Below are 19192 nucleotides of genomic sequence, written 5' to 3' on the forward strand. Positions count from 1 at the left end.
ACGTATCTTAATCCTGACAATCAATTTAAAATAGTCCAAACAAGGAGCAACAGAGGCCTGATAGCGAGTGACCTTGACATTCCGGAAATGACATAAGCACTGGCCAGCTGGACTGGACTGCACTGCCTGTCAATCAAAACAAAACAAAACGCTGAATCTATGTCAGTGCTGCTGAATCTACAGCCCACCCCCAAAATTAAGTCATATTCACTAGAGTTTGCAGTCTGAATTGAATTTAATAAGATAAAAGGGTGTGTACTACAAAATAATGTCAAGAAAACACGTTGCAAGTTGTCCTTGCAAGCTAAAAGCAATAACATACAGCACAACCTGTGCAGTCCAATTCATGAACAAATGACTCTTAAAAATTTAGTGAATCCCGTTCAGGAACAAATGACTTGTATGAACCTGTCCTTTTAATGAATCATTCAAAAGGACTTTCAAACTCAGCATTACCATTTGAATTGGTCTGATGTATCCTTCACTGATTAAATTAGCTGTATCCGAGTCAGAGTGAATATATATGCATTGTTCATGACTTTATGATTTATACATTTTACAATACAAATTGTTAACTGTTTTAGACAAGAAATACAATTCAAATAGTTAGTTCACCCAAAAATGAAAATAATGTCATTAATTACTCACTCTCATGCCGTTCCACACCCGTAAGACCTTCATTAATTTTCGGAACACAAGTTAAGATATTTTTGTTGAAATCCGATGGCTCAGTGAGGCCTCCATAGCCAGCAATGACATTTCCTCTCTCAAGATCCATTAATGTACTAAGAATTAAATCAGTTCATGTGTTTACAGTGGTTCAATATAAATATTATAAAGTGACGAGAATATTTTTGGTGCGAATCATTCGAATCGCGTGTCAAACCGCCAAACTGCTGAAATCATGTGACTTTGGCGCTCCGAACCGCTGATTCCCAAATAAATCAGAATCATATCTGAATTTGGGAAATTAATGCACACCATACAAAACAATAGAAACTGCATGGAAACACCCTGGCAAGCACAATGCACAATTTCTTCAGAAAATGTAAAACTGTAGTTTCTTTAGTAAATCAACCATCAAAACAATACGTTCAAATTGTTCAAATTCAACAATGTATTCAGGATTATTAGCATGAAATGTCTGGATCTCAGACACATGGCAACCACTTGGAACCCTTGTGAAAATATGGCATATTAATGAAACACAGGAATGCTGAATCTAAGAGAAAGCCCGAAAGCCTGTTCAAATCTGCACCAACTGTTTCTTTGAGAACTTCCCCTGGCAAGTCAAACAAATTAGACATATCAATGAGTGATTTAAGAATCATTTAAAGTGCCGTATGATTTAATCAGATGCTCATTTTGCTGTTCTGAGGAAATCAGTTCTTGTTTTTATTGATTTAATGAAGACTGCATGTTCTAATGATGAGGTTGTCTGCTCTTTCCGCTGTATTCCATTAAGACGCTGCTCAAAGCCATTAAACCGGATCTGTCGGTCACATCTTTCTATTTTCATGTTTTGCTCACTTTCTGTCAGTTCTTTATGCTTTTTGTGTTTTATATTTATTTAATGAAGACTGCATGGTATGATCAGGAAGACATCTGCTCTTCCTGCTTTCTTCCATACAAAGAGTCAAGGTTTGACTGGTTAGCATCAAAGGGTTCTATAATACCTGGAGAAAGTTATCCGTCAGTATTCATCTTAATGGCAGTTTCTTGGCTGTTGAAGGACCCCCCCAGACATATTTGATTTGAAATCTGCTGTCTTTGCTAAATCATGCACAAAATCTAAAAAAATTTAAGTTAAAAAATGGTAATTCCACTGATCACCTACCTATGTTTTGTTTACTTTCTATGATTTTTTTATGCTTTGAGTACTATTTTCTTTTCAGAATTATGAACTGATGAAATCCTCATTTAAATAATTCCCGCCCAAGGCATACACAAAATAAAGGGGGTGAAGCCTGATTGAGTTGTGTTAGTAGTGTGTTGAAACTTGCAGTTATGGTAAGGGGCAGTTGACTAACTACAACACATTGGTCGAACCAACCAATCAGAACACACTGCGTTTTCCAGAATGAGGGGGCAATGGGTCTTTATTCATTCAAGCATGAAAACCTATGCAAGTAGACCCCAAAAACTAAATCAAGACTTTAAAAAGGGCATAATATGACCTCTTAAAGGAACAGTAATGCATCATTTCCAAATCTCAAAGACGGCAACATGAAGAGAGAGTGATTACTCAAAGACATGCCAAACTGAACAGTGCTTTTGAGGTGGACAAAATCCTGATTTTGGATTTTGTCCAACCTGAGGCTAAACACAGCAGGAGTTCACTGTGAATGAATTGTATGCATTGTCTATGTTGTGTTATGATTAACTAAAAAATGTTCAAATGATGTTATTTGTGCAAAAATTTAATATTTCTTATTTGACCTGAAAGATGATACATTTAATAAGGTTTTAAAAAATGCCCCTACAAAGCCCCTGGAAATAAATTTGAGGCAAACATTGTCCCGTAAGATGCTCCTAAATTGTTGACTGTGCTCCTAATTTATTTTGATTTTCTAGATTTTGGGTGCTCGGCTAATAACACAAGTTTTTGTTCTGAAATAGCACTGTTTAATAAAAACACTCCAAACTGTCTGTTTGCATTTTCTTAAAGTGAGCTACTCACAAAAGGACCAGAAGCAAACATCCTAAAAGGATGAGTACCATCACATTTTATTGTTTTGTTCAGTGCACAGCACAGTTAAGCAATCACCCACCGCTGTCTCACACGCAGCACTATTGGGGCTGTAAATGGTAAACTGCTGATGGACAGTTAGCAGTAGCTGAATCCTTAGAGGACAGGCCAGGGTAATGAGGTCATCTGATACAGCCTGTGCGCTGATGGAGGTCTGGTCCTTAAAGAGTGGAGACTGGGGTGAGGACAGCGGGTTATTGGGTTGGGGAGGGGTGCAGGGGGAAATGGAGGGGGTGTTGCATTGGTCTAATTGTCCAGCGAGGGCTGCAGGAGGCCCTGAGGGTATGTGTTCAATGCTGACATGTGAGACATATTATAAACACCGTCATCCTGATGCATGAAGTTTCAGCGTAAGCATCAGAAGACCATAAATCCACCTTTGATGCAAAAGTTTTATTTTATGAAAGTATGAAACACCATACAAACAATTTAATATTGTAACCAATCAAAATATATTATGAAAACATGCCAGTCAAAAAGAAATCATATTGTACTATTTCAAAGAAGCACACAGAGGTCTCAAGAACGTTTTATCTATTTGCTACTTGTAAGGAAGACTTAAACACCTATACAGTAATAAAAGCAGTACGTTTTTGTTTTGCTACAATATTTTATCTGAGTGAACGTGATTTTGCAGTCTGTAGTGAATGTGATGAAAAGACTGTGTACTGTGAAATAATGGCAAGAAATGTCTTTCTGTTGAGTTGTCCTCATGCCTGCATGTATAAACAAATGTGACGTGATGAATGTGTTCTGATTCACAAACAAATTACTCTTATGAGCTGGTTTTTCTAGCCAATGAAAAACATATGCAATCAAGTCTGATTCACAAAGACATGACTCTTATGAGCCTTTTTTAAGTGAATCAAACGCAAACAGAATTTTCAACAACTGTAGTCTTATTCACAAACCAATGACTCTTATAAGCCAATACTTTTTAGTGAATCAAAAACATACAACGTGACCAGTGTAGTTCGATTTATGAACAATGGATTATTTTTGTGAATGAAACATACAAGCGGACCAGTTTCTGATTCACAAACACATGACTCTTACGAGCCGATTCGTCTAGTCAATGAAAAACATACGCGTTCTGTATAGTCTGATTCACAAAGAAATTGCTCTTATGAGCCATTTTTTCTAGTGTATAAAACACATGCAGCGTGACCAGTATAATTCGATTCACAAACAAATGACTCTTATGAACTGGTTCATTTTAGTGAATCAAACACATGCAGCGTGACCGGTATAATTCAATTCACAAACAAATGACTCTTATGAACTGGTTCTTTATAGTGAATCAAACACATGCAGCGTGACCAGTATAATTTGAATCACGAACAAATTGCTTTTATGACCTGGTTGTTTTTAGTGAATAAAACACATAAAGAGTGACCAGTGTAGTTTGATACACAAACAAATTACGTTTTAGTGAAACAAACATATCCAGCGAAACTAGTGATGTCCAAAACTAATGATCCAATTTTATTAATAATTAAAGACGAGTTACTGGTTTGAATCAGTCCGAAACCTTCACTGAACTGAATCAATCAACATCTGATTCACTTACTAAACTCCAAGTTATCATTATTTTCAGTCACTATTTTTGTGTCAAACTATATATATATATATATATATATATATATATATATATATATATATATATATATATATATAGACAATTTATATGTCTACAAAGCTAATTTTAAGCATTTAAGCTGTGAGATAAAAAAAAGGTTTTTAATATCATGATTTTAAAGGGTTAGTTCACCCCAAAATGAAAATTCTGTCATTTATTACTTATCTTCATGCCGTTCCACACCCGTAAGACCTTCGTTAATCTTCAGAACACAAATTAAGATATTTTTGTTGAAATCCGATGGCTCAGTGAGGCCTCCATAGGGAGCAATGACACTTCCTCTCTCAAGATCCATAAAGGTACTAAAAACATATTTAAATCAGTTCATGTGAGCACAGTGGTTCAATATTAATATTATAAAGCGACGAGAATATTTTTGGAGCGCCAAAAAAACCAAAATAACGACTTAGTGATGGCCGATTTCAAAACACTGCTTCATGAGCATCGGAGCATAAATGAATCAGTGTATCGAATCATGATTCAGATCGCGTGTCAAACTGCCAATGGCTGAAATCACGTGACTTTGGTGCTCCGAACAGCAAATTCGATACACTGATTCATTTATGCTCTGATGCTTCCTTAAGCATTGTTTTGAAATCGGCCATCACTAAATAAGTCGTTATTTTGTTTTTTTTGCCACTTCAGAAATATTCTTGTCGCTTTATAATATTAATATTTAACCACCGTACTCACATGAACAGATTTAAATATGTTTTTAGTACATTAATGGATCTTGACAGAGGAAGTGTCATTGCTCCCTATGGAGACCTCACTGAGCCATCGGATTTCAACTAAAATATCTTAATTTGTGTTCCGAAGATTAATGAAGGTCTTACGGGTGTGGAATGGCATGAGGGTAAGTAATAAATGAATTTTCATTTTTGGGTGAACTAACCCTTTAAGTATCCAAACCGTAGTTTAAATTTGAAAATAGGTCACCCATTATGAACAAGAAATAAGCATACTTCATACTTTTTGGATGTCTTCGATGGGCTTAAAATATCTTGAACTGAGTGTCCAATAAACAGTCAGAATAAATCTTTGACAGACAACAGCTGACAATCTGTCGGCATAGCAGAGTTACTAAATATACTGGACAATTATTCTACCACACAGGACGGGATCATTTTCTGTTTTCCTCCATCTGTTGACAGAGTATTATCCTCCACAGCTCATCTGAAGTCCAGAGAGAGTAACAGATGACTGTAGCTCACCTTCTATAAGGTCAGAACACCTTACTACAGCAAATATACAGAAGAGGGTTAAAACAAATTACATTTGATTACTACTGCACTACCAAACAGCAGGTATCACAAGGTTAAATTTAATAATTAATGCATTTTCTTCAGTGGTTTGCCACAACGTTTGCTGCCAAACATACACTTAAGATCTAAACCTTACAGTCTGGGGACTCTGGGACCGCAAATACTAAGTGTTATTGTCTGACTGCATACTATAGGAATTGTGTGGTTAAGAGCTATGTTCAGCCAATACACAAAGAGAGCTATGGGCAACATCTGGAAAAATGTAAGCCTATTGGGACCTGCTGTGTTTTACATTTTTTTCACATTTGGCAAAATCAGTCTGGAAGAACTACATGAACTACAACTAAAATCCTTTTTTTATGTCATTACTTGCAAAAAAATGTTAGCTGAAATAAAATATATATTTTTTAAAAATCATTTTATTGCAGCTTAATGCCAGGCAACATTTCTTATTTTCATTTAGTTTAACTTGATGTATTAAAATAACTAAAGCTGACATAAAAATGAATAGAAAAACTTTATAGACATACTTTAAAAATAATTAAAAAAATGACAAAAACACAACAAAATTACTAAAGCTTAAAACAGAAAATATATAAATAAAAATTCAAAATATGATCACTATCTATAATCAAATAACACTGGTTCAGGATTGAGAGAGGTTTGTTTGTTTGTTTATTTGAGAAAAGAGATTTTACTTCATTATATTATTTTAATAAACATGTTTTATTCCCTTTATGTCTAATACTGGGAGTTTGTTTGCTTTACCAGCTGTAACTCAAGACCATTAATGATTATTCCAGTCCCTTTTAAAGGGATAGTTCACCCAAAAATGAAAATTCTGTCATCATTTACTCAACCTCAAGTAGTTCCAAACCTGAGTTTCTTTGTTCTGCTGAACACAAAGGAAGATATTTGGAAGAATGTCAATAACCAAACAGATCTCGTCCCCGATTGACTACCATAGTGTTTATTTTTTCTACTATGGTAGTCAATGGTGGATTACTGACATTCTTCCAAATATCTTCCCTTGTGTTCAACAGAAGAAAGAATTTCATACAGGTTTGGAATTACTTGAGGGTAAGTACATGATTACAGAATTTTCATTTTTGGGTGAAATATCCCTTTAAGACAATCCACAGAGAAACAGCAGGGTCTAATCACAGTAATTGCTCATTGAAGCCAGTTGTTCCTATTAAAACACATTTAAATGGATTTTTGGCTCGATATCAGCAAGAAGGACTTTAGCAATGCTGTTTTGATTAAACACTCCCCTGCATTTCATACCTATATCTCTCTCATTAGCTCGCTCTTGTTTTAGGCCTATTTGCTTTAAGTCTCATTTAGTCTGATTTATATCACGCATTTGAGAACAACACTACACATATTATGAGGTTATACATAGCCATTTAATGCAAGCTTTAACATCTGACTCCATTAAAAGCATTCATTGGATCTGTTTGGGCTACTGAACTTGATTTACTCATGTCTGTTGTGTTGAGAAAAGGCAAATTAATGACGACCCCTGAAAGCATGATGCCACTTGCTGTAAACTGGAAGTTAATTCAGCTAACCCAGTTTTACAGAGGTAATAAAAAGATTATACATCCCATAGTATTTCCTCAATTCCCACAGACAAAACAAAACATGTGGAATCCACAGAGGATATGAACCTGTAACCCTTTAGAAAGAGAGAGAGAAACAAAACAATATATTTAATACACTGGACAGGTAAGTAAGCACTAAAATTGTTTTAATACCTGCTGTCCTTTTCAATTGTCTGTACAGTGTGAAGAGTTTTACAGAGCTCAACTACAGCACACATCTGGATCTATGAAGTATATCACCACTGCACTGAGGTGAACTTTCAACCAGTAATCAACTGGTTTTCCTCTGTTTAAGTAAATGATAATCTTCTATAATTCGATTCAGCATCACATAGCATTAGATATGATTTAAAGATAAAACATCTTTTTGAAAAATGATCAACCTGTCATTAAAGGGTTAGTTCACCCAAAAATGAAATTTATGTCATTAAGTACCCACCCTCATGTTATTCCAAACCCATATAACCTTTGTTTGTCTTCGGAACACAACTTAAGATATTTTTGATGAAATCCAGGAGGTTTTTTTATCCTCAATAAAAAGCAACAAAATTACCACATTCAAGGTCCAGAAAAGTAGTAAAAACATTGTTAAAATAGTCAATGTGACTACAGTGGTTCAACTTTAATGTCATGAAGCGACTAGAATACTTTTTGTGTGCAAAAACAAAACAAAAATAATGACTTTATTCAACAAATTCGTCACACTTCTATGTTTACGTGTGAATGCCGACTCATTATTGGCCGGCTCCTGCGTCAACAGTGTTGGCCAATACTGATCCAGCATTCTGACGTAGAAAGCATGGAAGCACTGCAAAATAGCGTAGGAGAATGACGAGTCATTACTTTTGTTTTGTTTTTGCACACAAAAAGTATTCTTGTCGCTTCATAACATTAAGGTTGAACCACTGTAGTCACATTGACTATTTTAACATTTTTACTACTTTTCTGGACCTTGAATGTGGTATATTTGCTGCTTTCTATTTTTGATACCCTCAGATTTAATCAAAAATATCTTAATTTGTGTTCCGAAGATGATGAAGGTCTTACATACTTAATAACAGAAATTTCATTTTTGGGTGAACTAACTTTTTAATAAACTTTAATCTACCACTATTTTTTTCCAAATGCAACAGAGTAAATGTACAACAAATCAACTTTTAGAAATACACAAGTATTATTTATTTAATTAAAAAAAAAAAAAAAAAAACTGTGGGTTCATAAAGGAACTGCAAGGGGTTAGTGAGTAGATAAAAAAGCTAATGATTAATGAGAATGTGTTGTTAAATAATTTAAGTTAAACTCAAAGGTGTGCTTTGAGTAAATATTTTAATTCAAAGGGGTTCGCCTGACAAAAAAAGTATGCAAATCCCTGACAGGTGAACACTCAGTTTGCCTAATTGCTCTGTACCACAAAATAAATCTGGATCTTACTTACCTTACAAGTTCGCTTTTAAGTATTTTTCCTTTTTCTTTTTACTTTATCTATGTGTGCTACTCGAGGCTATGAAGAAAATCCCACACACACACATATACGTGCATGCAGACTCAAACACACACATTTACACACTGAGAAGAAAGACAAGCACTAACTTTTTTTTAAGAGGTGCTGAAAGATTCTCACTCAGGCAGAGGTCCAGGGCAGCCCAAACTACAACCTGAAAGTTATAAAAGTGCTCCTGATGCCAAATGGGATTTTAAAGGTTACGCTGAAAGTTTACGACAGAACGCTTCACTTGACTGTGGTTAAGGAATGACAGGATAGATCGATACTTAATTGTAAAAGGCCTCAAAAGCGGTTGGGAAAAATCTGAGTTCTGTTAGTGTTTAAAGTGCATATCAAGGGAGCACAAATGGCTTGAATGATTTCAGGAACGAAAGAAAATGTCATTGTAAACCGTGTCTAAATTAATTTTCTATGTGTTTATCTTTAAATAATTCAGAAGATCTAATAATATTTCCAGGCTGTATCACTGGATCTTAAATATGGTATTAATTAATTTAAATGAGGATCATTTAATGATGCTGTTAGGTTAAATGGTTTGAATGATAGAGGCAGATGTGACAACCACAGTAATATTTCAGCTCATTTTGGGTTTCAGTCCACTGAAAACATTCACAAACATTAAAGTAAATTAGAAATGGTGAACACATTTTTACATTTTATGAAGAAAATATGAGCTGTGTTTGCCTGTGTTAATTTTTTACCCTGATTATATGATGATATGAGTGGTTTCCAGGGTGTTGCTATGCAAAAAGTCAAAAGTCTTAATATTTTCAGGTCCCTCCATTAACATAGGAGGCTGTTAAACACAGAACACATTTTTGAATTCCAATGCGCTGCTTTTCCATTGTTTTTCTATGTAAACATGCGCTAGATGGATGCATTTGGCTATTGTTCTCGTGCATGACAAGTGGAAAAACCCATTTAGAGGATTGGGATGTTCATTCCACTGACATGTATCTCTTGTTTTTAAATCCAAAAAATGCATTCTGTGTGAATGGGATGTCTATAAGGGAAGTTTTTGCCAGTTTTATCATCCACCAAGTGAAAATTTTGAATCTAGGAGGCATGTTTATTTTCAATATTTTCAATATTTTTTAAGAACTAGAAGATCAAGTGCGTATTGCTACAATACAAGCAATTCCTTTCCCAGTCTGGAAACAAAATTGTATTCAGTATTCAATTCATACAGGATGGGATCTGTATGAGGACAAATGCCAAACAGCTGCATGGATTGGAATTTAAATGCAGAGTATATTAAATTCTTATATTTTGAACAGGATTTGTTAGTAGGGCGAGAACAGCTCCCCACGATTTAGACTGAGAGAGACAGGTGTGTGTGATTGATGGATAGAGCAAAATCAGAAACATGCACATGAAGTCCAGTGGCATGTTTTATGTTTTTGTTCATTAAAAGAGAGTGATAAGTTCTCAAGTTTCGCATATGTAACAGCGGACTGACAAAAACCAAGTGAGACACAAACCCACGATCCAGCGCTTGGACTTTTCATATAAACATCAGGGACTTTTTAGAATAAAAGTCTTGTCATCTTGCCCTACTTTATGTTTGCATTCATTCTTGAGGTCTATCAAACATACATTTCCTTCACCATTAATTGTATATAGGGTTGCAAAATTCTGGGAATTTTAAAAGATGGAAACTTTCCATGGGAATTAATTAACAGGAATTTATAGGAATTAAAGGGAACAAACTGGAAATTGCATTTTTTTTATTGCCAATGTGGAAACAGCTTGCAATGAAACTTAAAAAACGAGACCTTTCCGACTTCCTAGGTTGTGAGGGTATGTGAGCATGAGCAATAAGTTGCTGGCTGCAGTTCATTTAACGGCCACCGGTATCGCTAAATACAAGTGTTTCTGAATTCTATATATAGCCTTTTTTTTTAAAAAAGAACTTTGAAAGAAAAAAATCCTGGAAAAATTACACTAATCTAATAATTCAGTGTATATTTGTGGTCAGCACAAGTATAATGCCTTATAAAAAATAGACATCCTTGAGTACCGCTGTATTCTCAAACTTCCCACTTTTTTCCCAAATTTACTGGATATTTTCCGCCCCTTTGCAACCCTAATTGTATTAAATTTATATTGTCATAAACATCAATATCAAACCAAATGAAGAAAAAAACAAACACACATTGTGATTTTTGGACATACTGTATTGCCCAGTGTAATCCAGAAAAATTACTCGAGAAAGTTATTAACTTCTGACAAATAATAAATGAAGCACACAAACATGTATGGCAGTTTGTATGACAATTATTTATAGTCAAAGCCCTAAAAGAGACAAATGATTTATAATCAAAAACCTAAAACTGACAATTAGTCCTGGGGACCCACTGTCCTGCAGAGTTTAGTTACAACTCTAATCAAACACACCAGCCAATCAAGGTCTACAGGATTGCCTAAAAAATTCAAGCAGGTGAGCTGAAGCAGGTTGGAAATAAACTTTGCAGAACAATGGGGCTCCTGGAGCAAGGTTGAACGTCTAGGTCTTAGACAATTAACTGTCAGCCAAATTTCATAATCGTGACAGCCCAGTAACATGCAGCTGATGCAGATCTGATGGTCTCTAGATCTGGTTCAAGGTGGGAGTTCAAGGAGAATCCATTGTGTGAAGGTGGTAAGCCTCTCAAAGCAACTGATGCACACAAGCGTAAAGTGTTAACCGTTTTTCACGCTCTCCCTCGTTAAATTTAATGGCAACTTTCCACGTCACCTGTAACTCTCAATAATGAAACTTAACGCAATATAATCACTTCCATTCCCCCACCCGTGCCTCTCGTTCCCAGCAACACCTTGGAATTTTGTGACCTACAGTAAGAGCGCTGTGTCAGACTCCACACGGGGGAATGTACCTCTGGAATGCGGCCCACACGTGGTCACACATCTGATCTGATCAAATTAAAATCATTTTCAACAATTATTTAAAATGCCATTAGTGAAATCTATCAATGTGTGCTTTCATCAATGATTAGTAGATACAGTTAAAGACCTTAACAGAGTGTTATTTGAAATTAATTTTCCATGGCGTCATTGTTGGGTCTTAAAAAGAGAGATGATACATGCTTTAATAAATTCGCCCCATTATCAGCAATGAACTCCAGGGACAGTAAAGGTCATCGTGCACATGAGGGTTAGCAGGACTTTCTATTTTAGTTAATACCGCAAGCTATGCTGAGAGACTGTTTGGGATGTCACACTGCAAATCTCATCCATGCCAAAGACAAATTATACACAACTTCTTGTACAGTACAAGCCTAAAGGCAAGAATGGCAAGATTGAGAGATAATATTACTTGTTCACTATTATTTGCTCAGTCCAAATGACAGAAAAATACAGTTCAGGCAACAAAACATCACATGCAATTTTCTAATCAGTCCTCTGTATAAAAAAAAAAATAAAAAAAAAAGTTTGATAAATGTGCATTTGTTAATTTTTAAAGAAAAAATATAACGAAAATGTATTCTCTACGCTATAAAACGTTAAAGTGTGACCCTTAAAAAATACTGTTTTGTGAAGCCAAATGTAGTCAGGATGTAAAAATGAATAATACAGTATTTCTGATTGTTCTTTTGGATGTTACCACAAAAAGCACATTTTTACAATATATTTACTTTCTGAATGTCGCTCATTTTATTGCTCATCTTACAGTGTAAGCTCTACATTATTTCCCACTGGATATTGTTTGAAGTGAAAATGTCACATTAAAGAAGTGAAATGCATTTGAAACAGTGTTTCATGTTTTTTTAAACCATAAATCTAAGCACACCACCTGCCCCAGTGAACCAATAGCTAGAAATGTTTTATAAGCGGTCAGGGTCACTACGGTTGAAGTATTCTGACTCTGTTTAAGACCACCACTTTACACCAACAGGCTCCTGAGCTGTTTATTTTCCAGAGGGAAGAATGCACAGAGTGTGGTTTTGCAAAGCAAACTTTAATAAGATGCCTGTTGAGAGACAAGTAAAGGTGAACATTGAGGCAGGTCATGGAAATTGGTCTGGTTGGGGAGCCTGTCATGCCACCCATACAGATCTAGAAACAGTGCTCAGGCCCTTCTGACTGTAGTGCAACCCAAAACACAAGTGCTCTATATAATCAATATCATCAATAATATTACTCCATAAAAGATGGTTTATCATTACATTTTTAACTGCTGGGTTGTGGGCCAAAAATGCAAGACAGTTGGGGAAAACATGCTAAATGCCAATAATAATGTTCACAAATATTAATAAGAAAGAAAGAAAGAAAGAAAGAAAGAAAGAAAGAAAGAAAGAAAGAAAGGTCCTAAAGCACAAACTTTATATAGCAGTTCTGCAGAGCTTGTGCGTGTGTGCATATAATCGCATGCCACTGGACAAGTGTGAGTATGTATGTAAGAGAAGCGAAGTCCTAATTCCTAGTTGCATGTCCTATCTCTTTTGCACAGCCGTGGGTAGCGTATCTAATTGCACCACTTCCTAGTGAGATATTACACATATGCACATGCTCCAGACGGATATTTTAAGCCGGACCTTTTGGAGGGATGAAAGTAAATACAGTGCTGAGTCCATCAGATCCCGCTGCCACACCCAAAACCTTCTCTGATTTCCAAATGCTTCTAAAAACTCATCCAGATTAAGCCTTTCTGACACCTTTTGTATGTTAATACCACTTAAAGTCATTAACAAGTTGGAGATAAATTATTCAGTGATGTTTAATATTACAATCTCAACCAGACCTGCAAGAGGAATGAAATATGAAACGCTACATCTTACCGTTGTTTCAAATTATATGAGCCCATAGATATCCAATAGCTGTGCCTTTGATGTGCCTGATAAAACTGTGTGACTATGTGCATAAAGTCTGGTATATGCTGCAGGTTATCCTGGCCACACTGTCCATCCACTTAGGCTGCAGTCACACTACAATTTGAGCATGTGAAAGCAAGTCTGAATTCATCAAACTTGAACTTTCGAATGCAACGAAATGCAAAATGCCTACACATGATCCTGTGTTTCCAGTCTCCCAAGTTTGCATGCATATAATGGACATCACAAGGGCTAGTGTTTTGTTGTTGTTGTTGTTGATGTTTTGGGCATAAAAAGACTGTTTGACCAAAAATGCTATTAACTTATTTAAAGCTGCAGTCCGTAAGTTTTGCCTTTTTGTTGCAATCTTGGTTTGAAACCTGCAATTGACCCTTCGCAAAGACCCACCCCCCTTAGTTACTGTTGCTTTGTCCGACAAGCCGTGGCGCTGTCACACCACACGCAGTGAAAAATACATTGCGGAGCAAAGAGGATACTGACAACATGTCGACAGACAAGACAAAGCAGGTTACTTATAATATTAAACAAAGTCCCAGCTTTCAAACTGTGTAGTTATTAAAGAAATTCAAACAATAAAAACCGTTTTGTGGCTCTTTAATGTGTCGTGACCATCTTAGTGACAGATCGCTGTAGCGCCTCAGCTCAAGAGGCTCATAAACCGATCATCTCTTCCTACTAGTCCATTTATAACATCAAATAAACATGAATGAACATGAGAATGAATGTTGTTTCAAACGCGGAACGACGTCAATATACACAATTTTTCAAGTTTAACTCCACTGAGGTTAATCTTCTAACTACTGGCTGCTTTGTCGGACAAAATGGCGGATGCGGCGTTCTGATTGGTTAGATCGCTTGTCAATCAAACTCCCGGCGAAGGGTCAATTGCAGTTATTTGCAGAATTATCATATTTATGTGGGTTGTGCATCAGCACAGTTCCTCAACTCGGATGAATCTAATCTTTGCTGTCAGTCACCACATCGGTGTGGATACTGTATTTTTGGAATCAGATTCTACGTCTTGGAAGTATGAAATAAGAATTTTCACCGGAAAATGTCATCTAAACAAGTAAGTAACATGTCTGCCACTTTTGTTCTGACCAACTGAGAAATAAAGCATTGATTAAATCACGCTGCCAATGGTGATTAAATCTATCAATCACTTAGTTCGGATCACGTCAAGCCATGCACATTACTATTATTGTTATACTTTGTTCTGAAATTGTTAATGTTAACAACATCAGCATTACGTGACTTTGTGTATTTAGTGTGTATTAGCGTTACCTGTAGATTTCAATTTCTGTAGCCACTACGCAGTCCAAAGTCTTTTACTTTTGACCACGGGTGAATCTCCGTTGATGAATCTCCGGGATGAATCTCAGTTGTCACTGATGATTGTCATTTGGACCTTTCTGGATTATAATTCGCATTTATAATATGTTTAATTATTGCAGCTGCTGTGAGAAAAGGCTATAAATGATCTGCCGCCTGTAGCATCCTCCACATGCCATATAGCCTACTAGCTGGGACTCGTTCTTTATGTAAACAGACGTGATGTAAAAACACGAAGATGAACAGCGGCATGCTCGAATTTCTGAAACCTACCTGTACCACCCGAATTAGGAAACATTATTACAAGCTTACCGTTGTGAATCGGGCTAAGGTAAGGAGATAGTTTTGAACACTGGCTGGTTATGTACTTGCTTAAAAATTTGATTTTGGATCATTTAACCAAAAAAGTTACAGACTGCAGCTTTAACATGACATTTTTTAGAGCTGATTTATTGGAAACAATAAAACGTTTAAAAATAAAAATCTAATTTTGGCAAAACAGAGTCACTGCACAGGGAAAGGCTGTACAGAAAACTGAATAAATAGCAGAAAAGTGCATGACTTTGTAATCAGTTTCTGTCCTTCCTAATGTAATATGTCTCTGAATTCAGAAAACACTGAACTTTACACACTCTGCTACTTTATACTCTGCTAGTTGAGCTACAGGAACACATGTGATGCTATGAAGCATCAATCAGATATCAGCCATCAAATCAGACTAGAAGCTGACAGATCAAGAAATTAATTGCTTGCCATTTTTCTATGCAACATGCATCAGATGGCCAGTGGGTGGTCCATGGGCATGACTTTTGAGGCTGAGACTAGGTAAAACCTGGACTACATTCATGCATTTTGCAGATGCTTTTATCCAAAGCGACTTACATTGCATTAAAGACACACATTTTTTCAATTCATGCATTCCCTGGGAATTGAACCAATGAGCTTGACGTTTCTGATGCAATGTGGTACTGTTTGAGCTACAGGAATGCTATACACAACAAACTGGACACAGATAGACCTAGTTAATTTACACAAAGTATTAGTGTATTAAAATGAGTCAATTAATCAGCAATTCTTCAAATTAACCGGGCAGCAGTGGCGAGGCCAGAAATCTTTAAGTGGGTGGACCTTGGTGAAATAGGGTGGACCTCTATTTTTTTTCTAATATATATATATATATATATATATATATATATATATATATATATATATATATATATATATATATATATATATATATAGAGCTTGTTGTTTATTCACTTCATTTTATTATCACGGGAAATGACGTGGATGATATGTGAATCAGTGTCCACCATTTTGCGAGCAATAAAGAAAAGTGCCACGTCGCAATATTGAAAATATTTCCATTTTAAACCAATGAAGACGAGCCAGGAAATCACACAACCAATGTGCAAACTTTGCGTGAGAGTTATGTGGGTGAAGAAGTCTCAAACTCCAGTCAATTATTCACTACAGAAACAAAGTAAAAACCTGACTTGAGTTTTTGGCATCCGACGCTGCAATAACGGCGCATATTACCTTAGAGATGAGAGATGACTCTAATTTATTTTCTTAATATTTCTCTTGTGGCCCATAGTAAGAAAAAAGGTTTCGTTAATTTGAGAAGTATTTCGTGTTAAACAAGTTGTTCTTTAAATGAGGAGCTATCTAATTAATATTTTATTGTCCTCGCAGCGCGTCGGTTATGCGGTGATGCGCTATGATATCGCGGGGCAAATTAATTGCAATATTAATTTAATAATAAAAGTAGCATGATAATAATAATAAAAAAAATTAATAGCCCTGCATGCCCATCCACTATATGCCACTGTGAAGGAATAAACGGCATTCGGACGCGGCATCAAATCGATTAACTGTTTTATCCAAATTCACGCACAGACCGTTCAGTGTTTACTGCAATGTCCGAGTCTCTCTTGTCTCATGTCTTTTCAGTCGGCGCAAGCAAGAAACATTTACTAGACCGTGGACTAGCTTTGACTCCCTGAACAGTGTCCGCGCAGCCGAATTTTTATGACCATGGACCGCGTGTGCATGCGTCCGAACGCGTCTTTCCGAGCTCATGGGCAAAGTTGAAAGGCCCGCGCGCTCAAGGGCAAATGAGTATCTTAGAAAGATTTGCGCGCTCAACTGTGCGCGAGACGGAGGGGAACGTGGGAAAAGAAGTCCGCTTAGGCCTTAACCGCTCCAAATTAGTGGACTGGAGCTGACGGATCACATCGGGAATAACATGGGGGGCATTTGCTTGTTTGGAGAGTTACCGTCATAATGGTGTGGGGGAAGGATACTGAACCAAAGCTCGATTTAATTTAATTGTCATTACTTCATTTTTAAATTGGTTACACACAGCTGACTACCACAGAATACATTGTTACTGTTGAATAAATAGGCTAATCAATCACGGTAAAAATTAAAACAAACCGGCACACGTAGGCTATTATAAACGCGACTCATGGACGGTGACGCACGCTGCATAGAAACAGCTGCCGCCGCGACTCTGGAAAGCTGAGTTTACCGGCGCAATATAAACATATCATGTTATATGTACTTTTAATAATACATTTTTCAAATCATATATAGGCCTTCGCAACAGATATGACTATTTCCAGACCCAAGTAGTGTCTGGAAATAAAATGAAATATTCTGGCACCTTTGATTGGGTGGGCCAGCCATCAATCTGGGTGGGCCAGTGCCGCCCTGGCCCTTCTGTAGCCTCGCCACTGCCGGGCAGTAAACAAAACGAAGAGACCACAGGCTTCAGTCAATCACTACAAAACACACACCACACCTATAGCTCAGATGTTTCCTGAATAGGCCTGGGCAGGTTGCATGGTGATGACGTTCAAAAAAGGTGATGAAAGACAATAAATCCTTAGGGTAATTAAATCTGGAAAAGGAGAGAAATGTGTCCCTGACCTTGTCGAAACTTTGCAAGGACTAAATAGACAGAAGGAGAGTACGCAAGCCTGTAAAATGAGACAAGAAGATGTGACCAAGTTAAAGACCTCTCGTGCGTTCATTTAAGAGTTACAGCTTGTTGTCAAACAGGGCCTGGTGTTTGGTGGAAATGGGTGATAACAGATGGGGAATCGTTTAGCATGCAAGGATAACCATCTCAGTCGACAGGTAATTACGGCGACCTAACTCCGCCGTGGAAATTAATAGAGGAAAAAATGAAAGAAGCTATGTGGTTGAAGAAGGCAGGAAATAAAGACATGACAGGGACCACCTGCAATGCTTAGTGCATTTCTATAGTTCTGGTAAAATTTAGAAAGAAAAAAAAACATCACGTTTGTGGTCAGAATGTTCAATACTTTTCCATTTTTATATATACAACTGTGCAAAAGTCTTAGGCACGTTAGTATTTTCACCCCAAAGAATGGTTTTAAGCCAGTTATTTATATCTCTTGCTGTAGTGTGTCAGTAGGAAATATCAGTTTACATTTCCAAACATTCATTTTGCCATTAATTGTAATAATTCTGATATATTTTTATATGCACTTCAGTCTGACAACAGCCGGTATGCTCCACACAGAGATCTGATCTCACCATCATCAAATCTTTCAGTGATTACATGAAGAAACAGATGAAACTGAGACAAATTAAATCCAGAAGACCTGTGGCAATATCTCCAAGACACTTGAAGAAATCCGACCTGCAAAGCTACAGTACTGTGAGAAGTTTTATGCTGTAAAGAGAGGATGCTTTCAAAAATAATGTCATAAAAGCATATTATTTATAAATTAACTTCTATTAACTAAATCAAATCAGTATTTGATGTGACCACCCTTTGCGTTTAAAACAGATTTTGTCAAGTACACTTGCACCTCGTTTTTCAGGTAGCTTTGGAGGCAGGTTTCTTAAAATTTCTTGGAGACATGGCCACAGTTCTTCTGGATTTAGTTTGTCTTAGTTTTTTCTGTTTCTTCATTTAATCCCAGACAGACTCGATGATGGTGAGATCAGGTCTCTGTGTGGAGCACCGGCTGTTATCAGACTGTTTGTGCATACAAAATATCACTGGATTGTTACAATTAATAGCAAAATGAACGTTTTGAAATGTAAACTGATATTTCCTAAGACTTAAGACTTTTGCACAGTATTGTATATATTTTTTTGTTGTTGTTACGTGTCAAATAATAATACAAATATGTTTAAAAAATGTTAAATAGTGAAAAACAATTATTTTCTTCTCTAAATTATAGCAGACACATAAATTATTAAAATGTTTAATTACAAATGTTTA

The sequence above is a fragment of the Megalobrama amblycephala genome, linkage group LG23 (genome assembly GCF_018812025.1).
Source record: "Megalobrama amblycephala isolate DHTTF-2021 linkage group LG23, ASM1881202v1, whole genome shotgun sequence".
NCBI lineage: Eukaryota > Metazoa > Chordata > Actinopteri > Cypriniformes > Xenocyprididae > Megalobrama > Megalobrama amblycephala.